The sequence below is a fragment of the Anthonomus grandis genome, chromosome 12 (genome assembly GCF_022605725.1).
Source record: "Anthonomus grandis grandis chromosome 12, icAntGran1.3, whole genome shotgun sequence".
Taxonomy (NCBI): Eukaryota; Metazoa; Arthropoda; class Insecta; order Coleoptera; family Curculionidae; genus Anthonomus; species Anthonomus grandis.
Window position 1 is genome coordinate 3,901,344 of NC_065557.1, and position 19,769 is coordinate 3,921,112.

Below are 19,769 nucleotides of genomic sequence, written 5' to 3' on the forward strand. Positions count from 1 at the left end.
CTATCATCTCCATACTCAAGAGGAGAAACAGAAAAAAAAAGTAGTTATAAATTGTGACTATAGGGTAAAAAATGGAGTGACAATAGAGAATCGGACAGTTCTAGATTAGAAACTCAATACTATGATCAAAATTCACCAACCCCCTTGCGTCCCCGTTCAAAGCCAATACGGACACGCCGACCAAAGCACCCTCCGCAAAACTTCGACGATATTAACTGACAAATTACTGAGAGTTTTGGGTACTAAGAAAAGCACAAGGGGGAACAAGGGGGTTGAAGGGGGCCTGGGGAGTCTTACAAAGGATATTGTGAGGAGCGTGCTCGCATATAAATGCTCTTTCGGAAACAGTTTAGCTCGGCACAACTGGCGCTTTCACGCTTGTTCGCCAACGTTGTTTCCTTTAAGAGATAACTATTGGGGTTTACTAAAACGGGGGCCGGAATGGGGGTTTAATAGACAATAGAGGCGAATAAAGCGTTTTAGTTGTTGCCAACTTTTCATCTGTATAGGCTTCAGATAGTAAGAGTCAAAATTCAAATTATATGTACAGTATACAGTATTGGCCATAAAACTTTTTAAAAAAGATGTATTTTACAGGCAGTCTTTGACACACCAGTTTTTATTGATGTGAGACATGATTAATTTACTTATATTGATATAGGTTTATTAATTTCTCTTTTTAGTCAGTCAATATAATTTTCTACTACCGTAAAAAAATTACTTATAATATAAGAGCAATTACATTGGAATAAGTGCCCTGAATCCAAATAGAGCTTTCATATATAAAAGCGCGGCAGAATTTGTCAAAGAAAACTGGAAAATTTCTTTTATGAAATTTCCCGAGGAAAATAAAACTGTCTCCGAGATTAATGTCTTCCTTAATGCCCTCCAAAAAACTGCGTCGCCTGCGGCAGTAACAAAACATGAAATTAGCGTAATCCGTTTAATATACAAAACGAGCAGTTAGAGGAGTCGTATTATAGCGCTAGGGATAATTAGTAATAACGGCTTTTTGCCCCGCTATTTAGAATAATCGTTAATTTTACATCAAAATCGCATTTGTATAATTTAATAGTTTGGCGAAGCCGTTTGGGATTCGCAAAGGATCTCCGGGAACGCTGTTCAGATTTTCTATTCTCTGTTTCTGTTTTCTGAATGACGTCTATTCCAATAGAATCTTTCGGATTATCTTATTTGTTTTTTATAAAACGATCAAGAAATATGCATATTTTATTCTTTTTCAAATAAAACAGTTATTTATTTGTTTATAACCCGATCGTAGTATAAAAGCAATTAACAAATGAGTTTACAAGATACTACTATACTCGATTGTAGAGGGCCTCAAAATAAGCAAGTTTGCGCGATAAACCCCTATCGGAAAATCATTAGATTTTGAGATACAGGGTGATTGAAGATTTGAAGAAAAAACCTTATTTTTCACAAAAAATCTTTGATAATTATGTAGATATTTTTTAAAAAATTAATAAATAATTTCTATGCATCTAGTACTATTTTTTAATAAATAAGTTAAGTTTTTATTTTACCAGTAGCGTCCATGCCAGGAGAGTCCATGCTAGAACCTATTGAACTCTTTAAAAAAAACTAAAATCCATTGTTCAAAATTTATTTTTAATATTCGATTAAGATTTTTTAAATTTTCTAAATATCTACTAATTTATTTTAATTAAAGGAGAAAAACATTATTTCCAGGCGATCCAGACACTATAAAGAAAATGATGCCATAATATATAAAAAAGGTGTAAAACTCAAATTCTCATTTATATATCCCCATCTCAGTTATCCCTATCGCAGTTACAGAAATAGAAGAATATGGAAATAATTTTTATAAAAGCTTTTATGCTGACTTCTTTTTCTCCGAGTAAAATTATAGCGTAAATTCGTTTATTTTGAGGATTTCTACAACCCCTCCAAATTTGTCCATTAATTATGAAACACCCTGTATAAAATAAAGTTACGTCATTATAGGTACTACAAATTCTCAGTAAAAGTGAAGTCTTACAAAGAATTGATTATTTAATGATTTGGTGACGCGTTATTTAATAACAATAACCGACATCTGAATACTGACCATTTGTTCTAAAACTTAGATATTTCAAAAATCGACGCAAAAAAAAATAAAACAATAAAACAGTCGATTTTTTTTCAGGGAAAAATTTTTTGTTTTTAAATCTTCTTGAAAACTTGTTTTCTTATAGATTTCGACCCGTACATTACGAAAATGCTATTAATTTTTTCCAAAAAAATTAACTTATATTTTTTTTGACCTCAAAATTTCACAGTTAGAAAAAAAAATAGGTCAACTTCTGATAGCCATATTTTTTGTTTCTCAGCTAGTTGGATGAAGCCGAGTATACTGGTGTGTACCCTTATCCTTTCACTATAACTAGCCGCAAACCGCATTGCCGAAGTCAGCGATGCAGCTGAGTTATGGCTATCAGAGTGGGACTAGTTTTCACCATTTAAAAAAAAATTGAATTTGAGGTCAAAAAAAAATTTAAGATAATTTTTTGGAAAAAATGAATAGCATTTTCGTAATCTACGGGTCGAAATCTAAAAGAAAACAAATTTTCAAAAAGATTTCAGAGATTTCTTTTTCTTCGAAATTTAAAAATTTTGACGACCAAAAATGTATGCATTTTTTTCAGGGAAAAAATTTTTTGTTTTTAGATCTTCTTGAAAATTTGTTTTCTTATAGATTTCGACCCGTACATTACGAAAATGCTATTCATTTTTTCCAAAAAAATTAACTTATATATTTTTTTTGACCTCAAAATTTCACAGTTACAAAAATAGGTCAACTTCTGATAGCCATATTTTTTGTTTCTCAGCTAGTTAGATGAAGCCGAGTATACTGGTGTGTACCCTTATCCTTTCACAATAACTAGCCGCAAATCGCATTGCCGAAGTCAGCGACGCAGCTGAGTTATGGCTATCAGAGTGGGACTAGTTTTCACCATAAAAAAAAAATGGAATTTGAGGTAAAAAAAAATGTAAGATAATTTTTTTGGGAAAAATTAATAGCATTTTCGTAATCTACGGGTCAAAATCTAAAAGAAAACAAATTTTCAAAAAGATTTGAGAGATTTTGTTTTCTTCGAACATTGAAAATTTTGACGACCAAAAAATGTCCACATCATTTAATTATTTTTTAATCTTCGCAGTCCAATAACTATAAAATTATTAACTTAGTATATGTACAAAAGAAAGCTTGCGATCAAAAACCGCTTTAATATATCTAAAACCCTCCTTACTAGGTAGAGTTACTTAGTAAGGAGGTTTATTTATATTCAGAGACCAGTTGATGTCTTTTTAATAAATATATCATAACGTTACACTTATTGGCATTTAAAAACAGTCTGCTGTTGTTATACTATGGCTGCATGTCCTTTACACGCATAAAGATCTTCGCATTATATGCAAATAAAAGTATACTATCATTATCCGCAATACTATTAATAAAGATATTAAACAGTAAACTTAAAATTCGGTCAGCTGCTATATATTGCAGAGATATGATTCTTTTCAAGTAAAATATCATGATCCAAACGATCAAATGCTTGAGAAGAATTCGTATATACTGTATCCACTTAAAATACTTGATTGTGTAAAATAACAAAAATTGGTTATTGTCGATTTTCCTTTTGTAAACCCATGCTGTGAGGCAGTAAATAAAAAAAATTATTACTAAGTATAAACACAAAACAGTAGTTTTCTATGTTCTGTTTATCCCCTTTTTTAAGTACAAGAATGACTTCCAAATTTTCCAAATATCGGAAAGTGGCGAGTTTTGCAAAAAATGTTATCTGGGTTGGATTTATTTTTTTTTTTAGATAAGTTGCCAGAAATGTGCAGCATTACTCACAATAATTATTGTATCACGCAATATCTCTATCAAATTTAATTTCTATTCGTGGCTTATAAAATATATTATCTCTTGTTTATTGAGTTAATCTATTTGCACTAAATCAACACACAAATTAGATTTCTTCAAGCTCTTATATCCATTTTGGATCTATCGGTATATCATCTGACTGTCTCTATGTTCAAGACCCGTGCTATTTTTCCAGTTCAGGCGAATTCGAGACTTTTTTGATAGTCCTCTCTTGAAGTACCAATAGTTAAAAAACCGTTTATGATTTCCAAAGAGGCTTTTATCAATATTAAAAATAAATTTTGGAAATAAAATTAAGGAAAAATGGTTATTAAGAATAATCTTAGGCAAAAACGTACTTTTTTCTTCGGACTCTCTCTATAAAGAGACCGGCATCTTGGACCTAAGGCAGCTATTTTTCCAATCTATAGCTATAAGGCAATTTAAGAAGAAAGACACACTATCATTATATCACACACCCGTACACCACTCGCTCAAAACACCTAACTGGCTACCTACCAAAAATAAACACTACATAAGGACAGCATTTCTACTTGTAGTCTACTAGTCTTTTTGGGATTAATTCTATATACAGGGTGATTTTTAAGTTGATACTTTTTTTTAACTGTGTATAGAACTCGGTAAAATATACAATTTTTTCAAATAACTTTTTTTCGATACACTCGAAAACAAGGGACATAGAGAATAAAAAAAGTGAATATGGGTTTGTTTTTCATTGTCTGTTTATGTTTAGTTTTTGTTCGAATTTTTGTATCGATCACGCATTGTACCGATCAGTTGGTCTTAGACACTTTTGGTTTATTGTTGTTAATTTTAAATTTGCAAAATACAAAAACATTTTGGCAATGCAATTTTTTTATTTTGAGTTTAGTTGAATAAAGTTATTTCAAAAAAATGTTTATTTTACCGAGTTCTATACACAGTTAAAAAAAAAGTATCAACTTAAAAATTACCCTGTATAGAAGTGGATTCTAAGCCAATCTAGACAGTATATTGACTATATCATAGACTATAAAAATAAGTAGATGTATACTTCTTACAAAATTGCAAGCGGTAGTATAAATGAACCCTAATTTATTACTATTTATTCCTGATTTAGATGCAAAACCCTATTTTGAAAGATATCATTACCAACTTGGCTGTTATACTTCCAAGACTTCATCAATTGTTTATTGAATAATGATATCAACTTAAAAGTAAAAACTCGAATAGCATAAGTACTTTTTATCGTTATAAGTGTAATAAGTTTGATAGTACCAAATTAAGATTTTATTTAAAAGACTCTGCGTATTCATAAACCCTTAACAAGATTAATCTTTTGTGGGTCATTTTATTTATTTAGACATTTTAATTATAAATTTATTTTTACTGTATTTTGTTAAATAAACTTATTATTATTATTATGACCTAGACTGTGTACCACAACTACAAAACACACACTCGCTTATTTTAACTATTCTAAGGTACATACATTAAGTTTTAATGGAGTTCTTTTCTAAAATCACTCAGTTTACCTTCAAGTGCTTGAAAGAGACTTGAAAATAGTTAAAAAATTATTCCAGGCACTCAAAGAGGCTCAGAAGTCTAAGAACTAGTTCTTAAATCCTAAACTTGCTTAGATCAAATTTGCTTGCCTGGAAGAATGACTCAGTTACATTAAAAATAATTCAGAAGTTTTAGAAAATGTTGGAATGCAAAGATCTGTCCTAGAATCACGTTTAGTTGTCTACAAGAGACTTGAGAGTAGTTAAGAAACTATTCCAGGCACTTAAAGCGGCTCAGATCAATCTGAAAAATTGTTCCTAAATCTTAGACTTGTTTAGATTAACTTAAATGATCTGGAAAAGTGACTCAGTTATATTTAAAATAAGTCAGAAGTCTGCCAAAAAGGCTGAAATTCAAAGATCTATCCTAAAATCAGTCAGTGTACAAAACTATAGATTTTTTTTATCACATATAATTATTTTTTTCTCAGGCAACTATTTATTGAAAAAAATTACGTTTTTCATTACCCTTACCCTTACCCTCCCACCCACCCCACACAACTTCCCAGTAAGAAATTGTTTTTAAAAAATCATTGTTTTCCAAAATAATACGCATGAATAACAGCTGGTTTTGTCGTTAATATCTAATTTAATAACAAAGTTGTTTATTTAAATTTGATATAATTTTACATATTTATATTTAAAAATATTTAATACTAAAACAGCGCTGTTAGATTAGATATTATGGACGAAAAAGGGTGATTTCTGAAAAGAATTACTTACTGGGTAAATGTTTGGGGTGGGTGGGGGGGGTAAAGGTTTGTTATTGCAAAACAATTATTTTGCATAAAAATTTTATTCAATATTTAATTTAATAACACTATTTATTTAAAATTGATATAATTATATACATAAATATTTAATATAAAAACAGCGTTATTAGATTGGGTAATATGGACGAAAAACAGTGATTTTTCAAAAGAATTTCTTACTAAAGAAATGTTTGGGGGGGGTGGGGGGGGTAGGGGTTGTGTTGATAAAAATCAATATATTGCATAAAAAATATATTCAATTTTTAATTCAATAACACTGTTTATTTAAATTTAATATAATTTTATTTATAAATATTTAATATAAAAACAGCGTTATTAGATTGGATAATATAGAAGAAAAACAGTGATTTTTTAGTATAATTTATTTAAATATTTGAGGTGTAGTAATCAAGTTTAAAAACTAAATATGTATATTCCGTCTCAAGTTTGTTAAATGCCAAAATTTTCTCCTTTTTTTAAACAGAATCGTATATAATATTCTGTATATACAGTTTAATAAACATTTCTTGACCATATACGGTTGATAAATATACCAAAACCAACAATTTACTTAAAAATCGTTGAATAAATATATATTTAACGATAATTGTGCTGCTTGGGTTATGGCCAATTTCTATGACTTTTTAAAAACTGTTATATTTGGCAGTAAATTTGCCTGATAAAGGCCAAATTTTCACTAATTTACATGATAAAAGATCCGAAAATATTTCATTAATTTAAAAACGAATAATGTGTGTTACAGTTTTTTCATCATACTTCCTTGACAATTCTTATGGTTGGCCGTATACCTCGCAACTCACAAAACTCATCATCTTCAGACAGTTTATCAGAAGTTAATTCCTTAAACTTAGTATTCTTTTTTGATGATATATGTATGTACTTAGTACCAATCCACCATGGACCTTGGAAGAAATTTTGAATAATATCCGGTTTATCTTGTTGATTCTTTAAAAGTACTATTAACATTTTAGATGTATTAAATCCACTCACTTTTTTAGTCTTTGATAGGCTAGTGCTAGTAGAAAAAGCTTTAACAGAACCATCTGATATCTTACTTTCTTTTTTTCCACGTTAAAATATCCCCTATTTTAATATTAAAAAGCTCCAATACCCTCGTGGCACCTGACCGTGAATAAAACTTAATTACGCCCCTTTATATTCTGACGATTTTTCCATAAGCTCCCAGTCCGGTGTTCGTCGCCGCGCTACAGCAAACAAGAAAAGCAATTTTCCTTCGGATTTCCAGTACAAAGCCCCATCCGCATAAAACAAACTAATACCGCGATATAACCAATTCCGTATTGACAAACATCAATTTTACAAAGTTGCACGGGGAAGTTTTTCCGTTACGTTGCAATTCCGCATGACGGATCTGCCGTTCGCCGAATTCGGAATCCGAGAGAGTTTTCTACCGTTTGTTTTGGATAAACCGATCACGAAGTAATAATAATAATAATAATCTTACATTTATTTGCTAAAACTTTACCATTTATCACAAATAAGTATGTACTTACAAATAAACGAAAAAAAATCACAGAATGTTCAGTTTCGTACACCTTTTGCTTCAAATCGCCCCATAAAAAAAGTCTAGAGGTGTCAAATCTGGCTAGCGGACTGGCCATTCCACAGGTCCTCGACGGCTATTTGAAGCAAAAGGTGTACGAGACTGAACCTGCTTCAGTATTGGATTTACGATAGACAATAACGAATATTTGTAGAAATATCGATGTTAGTGTATTTGAAAATGTTCGGTGTGAAATTTTGGACCGATCAAGGCAAAGATTTCCAGTATCTTCTCAATTGTATTATAACTCAATGTATTTATTCGATATATCAAGTTAAATGTGAATGTATTCAAGTAATTATTAAATGTACCACCATTTTGTAGTAGGTAAAGATATTAAATTTATATTCTAGGATTATAAAGTACTCGTCAGGAGCGTCAAAATGATGTACCACAAGACCATCCTTTCCATTTAATTTTTTTTTCCAAGATAGCGCCCAGTAGCCATCTTGAAATTTTCATTTGTCAATTTTGCTTTACAACATTGTATTTATTCATCAATTATTGCATTAGCTCAAGTTTCAATATTTTGAATTGATCCGGTCAAAAAATAAAGAGGGGGTGGGATATTAAAAAAAGCATTTATATGTAATAGAAGAAGCTAGATACCTTCCGTTATCCAGTTTTGTTTAAATCGTTGACGAAAATTTAAGGGCAACCCTGAATTTAATCAAAGCTTAGGCAACTAAAGTCAAAATTGAATTCTTTTAGGCAATTGAAATTATAGTTTGAATCTTCTAGGGAGTTGATTTTTTTCTAAACAGTTCCAGTCATTATTGACTGACTTTTGATTAATTTTTCGTCCAGGGAGTTCAATTTTTAATTTTTAACTTTTACAGGCTTCGACAAAAGCTTTTTGGATATTATGGACGAAAAACAGTATATATAATAGATTTTTTCAAACAATTTCTTATATAGGTAAGGGTAAAACAATGTTTTTATAGAAAATATATATTTATTCAATATTTAATTTAGTAACACTGTTAATTTATTTAAATATTAATTACAAGCAGTTTACTTGTAGTAAATATTTTTAAATATGTCAGGCACGTTAATTAAAATTATACCTCAATGGCCTGGAACAATTAGTTAACTAATGACGTTCATATAATAATACCAGCGCAGTTGACTCGTCAATTTTTCAAAAAATCTTAGGCACTAATTAAAATTAGGCGTCAATTTAATGGAAAAATTAATTCATTGCTAATATTAATTATTATTCCTTATTTTTTTTATTCATTATTTAAATTTATTCATACATTCTTCTTGTCGCTAGTACATACTCCAGAGTCTAAAGAAACTCAATTTTTTTAAAAATAAAAATTTTTCTGGCTATGATGACATCTTGATCAGGATCCTCCTTCAGTTTCTTCTTCTTCTTAGTCTTCAAACGGAAATATTTCTCTTATATAGCGACATCTAATAAAGTACCTGTTTCACGTAAAAATTACTAAGGAATTCATTTATTAGACCAAAAATACAACACAAGGTTATACCAGAAGTACCCATTGAAGGGACACTATTTTTTTATTTCAGACAGTTGCACTGTCTTGGTTGCCTGGAATTTTATGATTTTTATTTTCGAATTTCAGGACGTAAGTTCAGTTACCTAAATTTCTTTATCCATGATTTTAGTTAATTTTTAATTCCAGGCAGTTATGGTAATTTCCAGGCTTGGTCCCGGACTGCCCGAAATTTTTGATCCATGATTTTATTTAATTTTATTCTTTGATTCCAGGCAGTTGTGCCAGCCGAACTGTCTCAATTGCCTGGAATTCCTGGATTTTCTCTTTAATTTAAAGTAATTCCAGGGTTCAACTGCCTGAAATTTTAAGTTCATTTTATTTAATTTTTTTATTTCGTCCTCTACAAACTAAATTAAGCACACACTAAAATTTCTCATATCATATTTTCTTCAGATACCAATTTCAGACCACACATGCATAGACTTTTTATTTTAAAAATATCTAAAAAAATATTTTTTAATATATATATTAAAAAATAATTATTTTTAGAAAATACGTCTACACTCGAAATTAGACGTCAATATTTTAACTACGTTTACGTTAAAAATTTTAAAGATTCTAAATCAATTCCTGAAGATTTGTAATTTAAAAGAAATATTGCTGTGATAAATTTTATGGGGAGAAAACTTGATTTAGTGGTGATGGTGTTTTAGGATAAAACTTGATGTTGGAATTACAGATTTTCGTGGATACAGTAAACCTTTGGTAAAAAAAGATGATTATCATCCTTCCTTGAACTTTTGTTATCAAAAAGAAACCTTGATAATCAAAAAAAATGTAAAATTTGTCCCATCACTTACCATATCTAAAACAGTCAAAAATTCTCGATATCATCCGATACCAGCTCGAATTTCCATATAATTTAACGTGCCGGTCCTATTAAGCCCGTTATCACCAATTATCCCACGTTAAACAGCCATCAACAGACCATTTTCATATTTAATTGGAATTTAATATTATATATCTCTTAACCTGCAATGCGGCGCATATCGAATTTCTCCTATAATAAAATTTAATGTGTCAATTTTGCCTTTGCTAGCTGCTGCATCGCATTTAACTCTTTTAATGGCTTACGTGGTTGTTTTCTGCAGGGATTTTACAATTAAAAACAAAACTCGTTCCTGTTTTTTTATTTATTAATTATAAAACGTTTTGTTCTCTCGTTTTATCGCATTGCCAGTCGGAGCAGTCTGAGAAGGACGGGTGGTACATTTTTATGTCATGGGTGGATTTGGAGTAAATTTAAATTTTATTCCAGGCAGTTAGATTATCTGTTCCTTCTATTTCTAAAGTGTTTAAAATTCAGAAATAAAAACGTCAAACACCTGGAAAAGTAGATCACTTATGATGCGTTCCAGGACCCGATTTAGAACTGACGTAATCACTTCTACTATAAACCACATAAATAAAAATAATAAATATGATTTATATTGCAATTTAAGTCCTAATATAAATCGTTTTAAAATAATTAGATCTACTCGCAAGCCACCATAATCAATACGTTAACGACTCAATAAACCCCATAAAATCGATATTATAAAAATAGCCGAAAAATAATTAGCGGTTATTAATAATTACCGTCGAGTCAATAAATTGCGAAGCGATGAAAATTACATGTCGATATTAGTTTGGACCGCTGCCAAATACGAAAAATTTCATTCACTTTACGCATGTATATTATTATACGCTTGTTATTCCGAAAATCCCGAGTAGAGTGTAAACAGTAGAATAAATTATTTGTTTTTTTTTAAGGGTTTCAACAAAGAACCCTTCCCTCTATTTTTCCTTAACCATTTCGGTTTTAATTTTGCCCTCCGCGAAAGATGATTAGAGTTAACGAGGTAAATTCAGTCACACGAGAGGGGACCTTTTGGCCCTACCGAATATTACCGGCGACCCTTTTTCAATTTGCCCTTTTATCGAAGCATCCAAGTGGGAATAATAGTGAGTCCGCTATTAAGACGTGCGACATCAGAAGTGGGATTGAGGAACTTTTTTTGGCATTGAGGGTGCTTAGTGCAGAATTTTATGGATAATATATACCATTGACTTACTTTGTTTCGATAAACGTCTCACTAAAAATAATGAGAATTCAACTTTTTACCCTTTATTTATATCACCGTTTGGTTTTCTCGATAGTGTTGGGCTCTTGTGAAAAAAGTATTTTTCTTCTGTAATTTGTCCAGTTATACTAGAAAAACATCACTTTATTCCCATACTAATATAATTAAACTGAAAGAATAAATAAATGAAATTTCAACTTTTTTTCCAATTCCTATATCAGTTATAGTGTATATATCGGGAAATAATATTTTTCTGACGTAATTTTATACAAGAAAAATAACATTCTATTCATATACTCATACATTTGTCCTAATGTGCCTACTTTCCGGTACTGTATTCAAGAATAAAAAAGTTCTTTTTTAACTGTCTGGACGAACTGAAAAACTATTTCAAATGCCTGGAAAAAAATTTAAAATTATTTCAAATACCTGGAGATTTATGAACTATTTGAATAGTAAGTAGAGGATTATTTCGAGTAGTTGAAGTGTATTTTTAATGAAAGAAACTGAGTTTTTATCAGAAAATACTTCTTCAACTGCCTGGACGAAATTAAAACTTATTTCAACTGCCTGGAATAAAATATTGATTTTTTTCAAAAACCTGGAAATGTATGAATTATTTGAAAAATATTCAAAGAAATATTTCAGGCAGTTGAATTTTATTTTAAGTGAGAGAAACTGAATATTTAGGAAAATCAATGTTCAAGAATTAAAAAATAGCTTTTCAACTTTCTAGACAAAATAAATCATTATTTCAACTCTCTGAAATAAAATATTGAATTATTCTAAATGTCTGGAAATTATTAAATGATTTGAATAATAATTTAAAAATTATTGGAAGTAGTTGAATTGCATTTTAAGTAAGAGAAACTGATTTTTTTTTATAAAATCAAGAATCAAAAAATTCTTTTTCAACTGCCTGGAATAAAACATTGAATTTTTTCAATTTCAATATTCATTAAAAAAATATTCCAGGCAGTTGAAATTTATTACTAGTAAGAAGACTTAAATTTGTCAGAAAATCTATCTTCAACAATGCAATAATTTTTTTTACGAAACTAACAACTATTTCAACTACAACATATGAAAAAAGTGGTATCCTCGCAACTTACTCACAATTTCCTCAAAAAACTATCAACAATTTTGACACGAAATATATTGCAAATAACTACGACTTTAATGCTTTATAACCCTTATTTATTCCATATATTTTAATTAATTGTTATATATCAAAAAGAACCATTTTTTTATAACAAAACGTTTGTCAAAAATACTAATAATCCATCAGGGAACACCTAAAAAGCCCGAACCTGCGGTCCCTAACCAACCGGTAGATATATTTCCAAACATACCAGATAATAATATTCACGTTAAAACACTCCAGTACTGCCATCTTACTAGAATTTACAACGTTTTAATTACTTTCTAATATCTTAAGCAATACAATAGTAAAGTATTAAAAAATTACGTTCTCTACAGTTAAAACTGTTTAAAACAGAAACACTGTGAGCACACCAATTTCGTAAAAAGCCCCCATCACGTCATCTCCCGTCCCTCCTTCAAAGAAAAGCCCATAGAATTGACTTTATGACGCGAGCGACGTAAAATAGGATACTTTTATTTTCCGCATAAAATAGAAATGCTCAAATAACGTGGAATTACCTCGAAGGCTGAAAGTTGGCAATAGAGATACCCGGGATGCCGGAATGCGAAAGATAACAAAAGGATAGTGGGTAAGAAGAAGAAGAAAAAGGGACTTTTCGCACCCTCATTTTTTGTCTCGATGATTTTCCTATGCACGCTCGTCTGTTTACAATGGAGCGTCGTTTGCGGAGTAGTCGGCATACGAATCGCGTCGATTATTGAAAGTTTCGAGGGGGTTTTCTTCGATTCAATTACATGAGAACTGCTGTCTTAAAAAGTTCAATTTCACACAAGTAATCTCGAAAAGCTATAGACCTTGCCCTACATCTTTCTCTCAAATATGACAAATAGTTTTATTAAAATCCAGTTTCTTCACATTTAAACATATAAATTTTAATTTAACCTAACCTGACAACGAAACACCATTGTTACTTAGCTAAAAAAAAAAAGAAAAACCGCATTTCATCACGTCTCCATAAATTTTCTGTTATTACAGAAGACGAGACCAGAAACGACGTTTTCTTTGTAAAGTACAAACAAGGGAAATTTGTCACGATCCACCCCGTCGCCTTTGGGCACGTCCAGGACGCACAAAAACACGCAAATTTCTTGTTTGAGCTTTACGTGAAAGGACGTATACGTTGGTATTAATATATTTTTTTTTCATATGATGAAAAATGTCGGACATTCCTACTAGAGAAAGGAAAGAAATGAGGAGGGTCCTCACAAGAAACCAGAAGCATCTCAGATAAAAAGTGAACATTTATGCTGAATGTAGGTTCAAGTACAATTCTTTGAGTAATATTATTATCTTGTTTAGAAGAAAATTTTTAATTAATTTTTTTTATCCTTTAACTGCCTTAAATACAGCTTTAATTAATTTATTTTCGTCAATGTAATATAACTGCTTGTAATTATTATTTAAATAAATTAACAGTGTTACTAAATTAAATATTGAATTAATATATATTTTCTATAAAAACATTGTTTTATCCTTCCTTTTTTTTATCCTAAATTGTTTGAAAAATCACTGTTTTTCGTCCATAATATCCAATCTAATAGCACTATTTTTATATTAAATATTTATATATAAAGTTATATCAAATTTAAATAAACAATGTTATTAAATTAAATATTGAATATATATTTTCTGCAAAAACGTTGTTTTTCGTTAACACAACTCTTACCCCCCCCCCACCCACCCCAAATATTTGCCCAATAAGAAATTCTTTTGAAAAATCACCGTTTTTCGTCTATAAAATCCATTCTAATAGCGCTGTTTTTGTATTAAATATTTATTAATATATAATTATAGAAAATTGAAATAAACAAACTGTGTTATTAGATTAGTTATTAACAACAAAACCAGCTGTTATTCATGCATATTAATTTGGAAAACAATAATTTTTGAATACAAGTTCTTACTGGTAAGTTGTGTGGGGTGGGTGGGGGGGTAAGGGTACGGTTAATGAAAAACGTATTTTTTTTACAGAAAATAATTGTCTGAGAAAAAAATGGTTTTTGAGAAAATTGTAGGTGACAAAGAAATCTATAGTTTTTGTATCTGCTGAAAGTAAACTGCCTGTAATTATTATTTAACTCTCTTTAAAAATATATAGTTCATTAATTATTATAAATGTATAAATGTATAGTAATATAATAATTAAATGGTTATTAAGAATAATCTTAGGCAAAAACGTACTTTTTTCTTCGGACTCTCTCTATAAAGAGACCGGCATCTTGGACCTAAGGCAGCTAGTTTTCCAATCTATAGCTATAAGACAATTTAAGAAGAAAGACACACTATCATTATATCACACACGAGTGGTGTACGGCACTCGCTCAAAACACCTAACTGGCTACCTACCAAAAATAAACACCACACATAAGGACAGCATTTCTACTTGTAGTCTACTAGTCTTTTTGGGATTAATTCTATATATAGAAGTGGATTGTAAGCCAATCTAGACAGTATATTGACTATATCATAGACTATAAAAATAAGTAGATGTATACTTCTTACAAAATTGCAAGCGGTAGTATAAATAAACCCTAATTTATTACTATTTATTCCTGATTTAGACGCAAAACCCTATTTTGAAAGATATCACTACCAACTTGGCTGTTATACTTCCAAGACTTCATCAATTGTTTATTGAATAATGATATCAACTTAAAAGTAAAAACTCGAATAGCATAAGTACTTTTTATCGTTATAAGTGTAATAAGTTTGATAGTACCAAATTAAGATTTTATTTAAAAGACTCTGCGTATTCATAAACCCCTGACAAGATTAATCTTTTGTGGATCATTTTATTTATTTAGACATTTTAATTTTAAATTTATTTTTACTGTATTTTGTTAAATAAACTTATTATTATTATTATGACCTGGACTGTGTACCACAACTACAAAACACACACTCGCTTATTTTAACTATTCTAAGGTACATACATTAAGTTTTAATGGGGGTTCTGTTCTAAAATCACTCAGTTTACCTTCAAGTGCTTGAAAGAGACTTGAAAATAGTTAAAGGATTATTCCAGGCACTCAAAGAGGCGCAGAAGTCTAAGAACTAGTTCTTAAATCCTAAACTTGCTTAGATCAAATTTGCTTACCTGGAAGAATGACTCAGTTACATTAAAAATAATTCAGAAGCTTTAGAAAATATTGGAATGCAAAGATCTGTCCTAGACTAGAATCACTTAGATCACGTTTAGTTGTCTACAAGAGACTTGAAAGTAGTTAAAAGAAATTATTCCAGGCACTCAAAGCGGTTCAGATGTCTGAAAAATAGTTCTTAAATCTTAGGCTTGTTCAGATTAACTTAAATGATCTGGAAAAGTGACTCAGTTATATTTAAAGTAACTCAGAAGTCTGCCAAAAAGGCTGAAATTCAAAGATCTATCCTAAAATCAGTCAGTGTACAAAACTATAGATTTTTTTATCACATATAATTTTTTGAAAAGCATTTTTTTCTCAGACAATTATTTATTGAAAAGAATTACGTTTTTCATTAACCCTACCCTTACCCTCCCACCCACCCCACTCAACTTCCCAGTAAGAAATTGTTTTCAAAAATCATTGTTTTCCAAAATAATACGCATGAATAACAGCTGGTTTTGTCGTTAATATCTAAATTAATAACACAGTTGTTTATTTAAATTTGATATAATTTTACATATTTATATTAATAAATATTTAATATTAAAACAGTGCTGTTAGATTGGATATTATGGACGAAAGAGGGTGATTTTTGAAAAGAATTACTTACTGGGTAAATGTTTGGGGTGGGTGGGGGGGTAAGGGTTTGTTATTGCAAAACGGTGTTTTTGCAGAATATTTTTATTCAATCTTTAATTTAATAACACTATTTATTTAAAATTAATATAATTATATACATAAATATTTAATATAAAAACAGCGTTATTAGATTGGGTAACATGAACGAAAACTACTATATAAATGTATAGTAATAAATATATAGTTCATTAAATTTTAGGCAATTGAGACAACATTTGAATTAGAGCGCCTTCATTTTTTTTTTTTAATCTGCTGCAAGTAAAGTGCCTATAATAATAATTTATATGTAATTAATTAATTAATTATTTCAGACAATTGAGGCACAATTTTAATTAAAGTGCCTGAAATTTCGAAAAAAATCTGCTACTAGTAAACTGCCTGTAATTATTTCTTTAATGTTACTAATTAATGTTCGGTAATACAAACTAAATGAGGAAATTTTAATTCTTCTTAGAAAATATAAAAATCATCAGAATACTTAAACGTTAAAACTAAAATTTACCCTAAAAAAGTGCACTAATCAATAGAAGAGCTCTCATTAATAGAATTTACATTTATTAATTTTTTATATTAATTTTTTCATTTATTTTAAATAAGTAGCTACTGGAACATCTCACAGATATAGAAATTCTATATTCTCTGCATATGTTCCAGGGATATTGGTGCTTTTGCATATACGATATTTGGCATATTTGTGGAATATTCCAGGTGCTGTCTGGGAGAACGTCAATGATGGAAGATAAAAATAGGTTTTAAATATTTTTAGGTTTTTAAAAATCAAAAATTATCTATGAGGCACAAAAAAAATCAAGAAACCTTTAAAATACAATAAAATAATTTTTTTTTTGGCAAAATGTTAATCCCTATATCCTATAACAGCTTTTTAATTTGATATATATATAATTTACTTACATTGGTCGATAAAAGTCACAAGGCACAAAAACACCTATACCGTGTTCACAATCATCTAAATTTCACCCAAATACGCATTTAACACTCGAATAATTAAAAGTTACTATTTACTAAAATTTAATAAAATCACATCGCCACACTAACATTGTATACATTCCAGGCGAGTGACTCATAATCAAGCAAAAAGCAATCGAAGAAACCTATATGGGGACAAGTTGAAATAATAATCCTAATAGATTGGCGAATGCACGTATTTCAACATAACAAATCCGCATTACCACGGTACGATTTGAAATAATGCCTACGAATTGGCGAAAGCGCCGGTCATATTTCAGATATTTCAGATATTTCAAATCGGCTCGGACCCCTGTTTAAGGATTTGCCGAGAATTATTTTACGCTAGAACGTGAAACGGTCGACGACGTTGCCAATCGAACCGCATTCGTCAGGAATTTAATTATTTTTCACGGTATTATCAGTGAGGTTTCGGTGATTCGATACTAAAAGAGTGTAAGATGCGGCAACGGTGTATCTTTTCGCTTGACGGTACGCATCCAAGTTTATTATACACTAATTATATGAACTTATATACCTACGAAAGATTTAATAGTCAAAAAAATTTACGTCACTGTCTTTGAGAGAACTTAAAGTGACTGGAATAAAACTGAAATTGGCCCCAAAGTCTGGAATTTTAATTTTTTTTTTTACTTGGTCAGTAGCTCACAGAATTATCAGATTTACTGCAAAAAGTGTAATAATGAGAGGAAAATTCAAGGTTTGATCCAAAATTCAGGATTGAATTCATAGTTTGTCGACACTTCTTATCATTTTATTTAAGAATTTGGAGTAAATTTAATTTTTGTTCAAAGCCACCTTGAATTGCCTCACATGACTTGAACTGGACAAATAACTAATTCTCAACAAAGAAATAAATAATTGCTTCAAATGCCTGGAAGAATTTTCAATTCCAGAATCTTCCTATACATTAACATGATCCAGTATATTGAATTAATTTACTACCTTCCATCATAAACTCTACTCTCTGAAAATTCTTCCTCCCATACTTCAATTTTACTGATATTGAAGGGTTTCACGTCTATAACACTATGTCGACTGATGCCGGAATGCGGATATTAAATTTTGCCCTTATTCCCCATTATTAATATATAGGAGGGCGCATCCAGAGACAAGGATTCCAGTTCTCCTCACTAATATTCCAATATAGTTTGACAGGCGGCATCGGATAGCGATTGTTGCCTAATTTAGTAGCTCAGCATTCAAAGTGGAATTATATATTGTTACCGCCCCTTAAAGGGTCTTTTGTTAAATTATTAGAGAGTCAAATAGCCGAGAAGATGACAGAAGAGGGAAGGGAATTTTTAAGTATAATATGAGAAAGTTATATACTCAAAAAAGTGTCTTAATTATTTATCAAAATTTCAAAAGAACATTGAAAAATATTTGAATGAGAGACAAGTTTTAGCTATCGACTTAATTTTTTTTTTACTGTAGAGAATACTACTATTATTACGTATTTTATGAATGCTGATTTCTGAATTGTCAATGTTCTCGCAGCAATTTTCCCGAACAACTCATTTTTTCGAGAAATCAATTTCTCTAGGGTATTTTCATTTTTTCTAGAAATTATTTTACCAAATGTTACTGATTTATCTTGAATAATAGTATTTAATCCAGTACTAAAATTTACCCACGATCGCGTTGGGTTTCTGGCTGGATTATTTAATACTTCCATCCAAAGATTTTTATTTAAAAAAAAAGTTGTTTAGGAATACTACAGTTTGGGAATCATTTCAAGTTGTGGATAAAACTGTTTACTGCCTAAAAATTTTCCAGGCATTAAAGTGATTTTTATCACTTTTTTTCACAACTTTGAATTAAAAGTTTATACTTGAGCGAGGTCTAAGTTGGCGATACCAGATCCTAAAAAAATATTATTCTTTTTAAAAAAATACAAATTTAAACATAAGATTAAAATATGTTACTGGGACAGTAAAAAATCAACTGATAACTTCCAAAGTAGCACTTGGTGGCAACTAAATAAAATAAAATTTGATATATACATAGACGTCGGTTTTATTATACGCTCAACAAAAAATACTTTTACGTTTATTTAAATGCCTAGTTAAAAAAATCTAGCATATTGATATTTGAAGCCACCCTGTAGAAAGGAAAAATGAATTTTTTGCAACAAGTACAATACTTGTATCTATCCGTGCTCTCTTGTGTTCCAGACAGTTCTTTCCTATGAAAATTTTGTCCTTTTTTCTTTCCCTTGTGGATAAGTCCTTTGAAAAGATTATTTAGCAATAAAATTTTTATTTGCTTGCACTAAAATTCTCTTCAAAATATCATATTAATACACCTTTCCAGACTAAATGCTATTCCAAATCCTCTGGAAACAGCATATCGCAATTAAATTTTATGATTTTTTTTTCTCCTTATAATGAAAAAATGATTTGCCAAGACACTTGCAGGCACTATTGTAAAGGAAGATATTACTTTTTTG

At 29.9% G+C, this 19,769-nt stretch overlaps 1 protein-coding gene across 7 annotated transcripts in view; it reads right to left on the reverse strand.

Annotated features, from left to right (window-relative positions):
* The window catches only part of LOC126743390 (uncharacterized), a 444,135-nt gene that overhangs the window by 211,104 nt on the left and 213,262 nt on the right, over window positions 1-19,769 (reverse strand). The window contains exon 1 of one of the 7 annotated variants that reach the window (XM_050450463.1): window positions 17,243-17,275. The exons of the other annotated variants lie outside the window; for them this stretch is intronic. The gene's annotated coding sequence lies outside the window, so the exon portion shown is untranslated. Of the gene's footprint in view, window positions 1-17,242; window positions 17,276-19,769 lie in introns of those variants that run through there. 7 annotated transcript variants of the gene reach the window in all.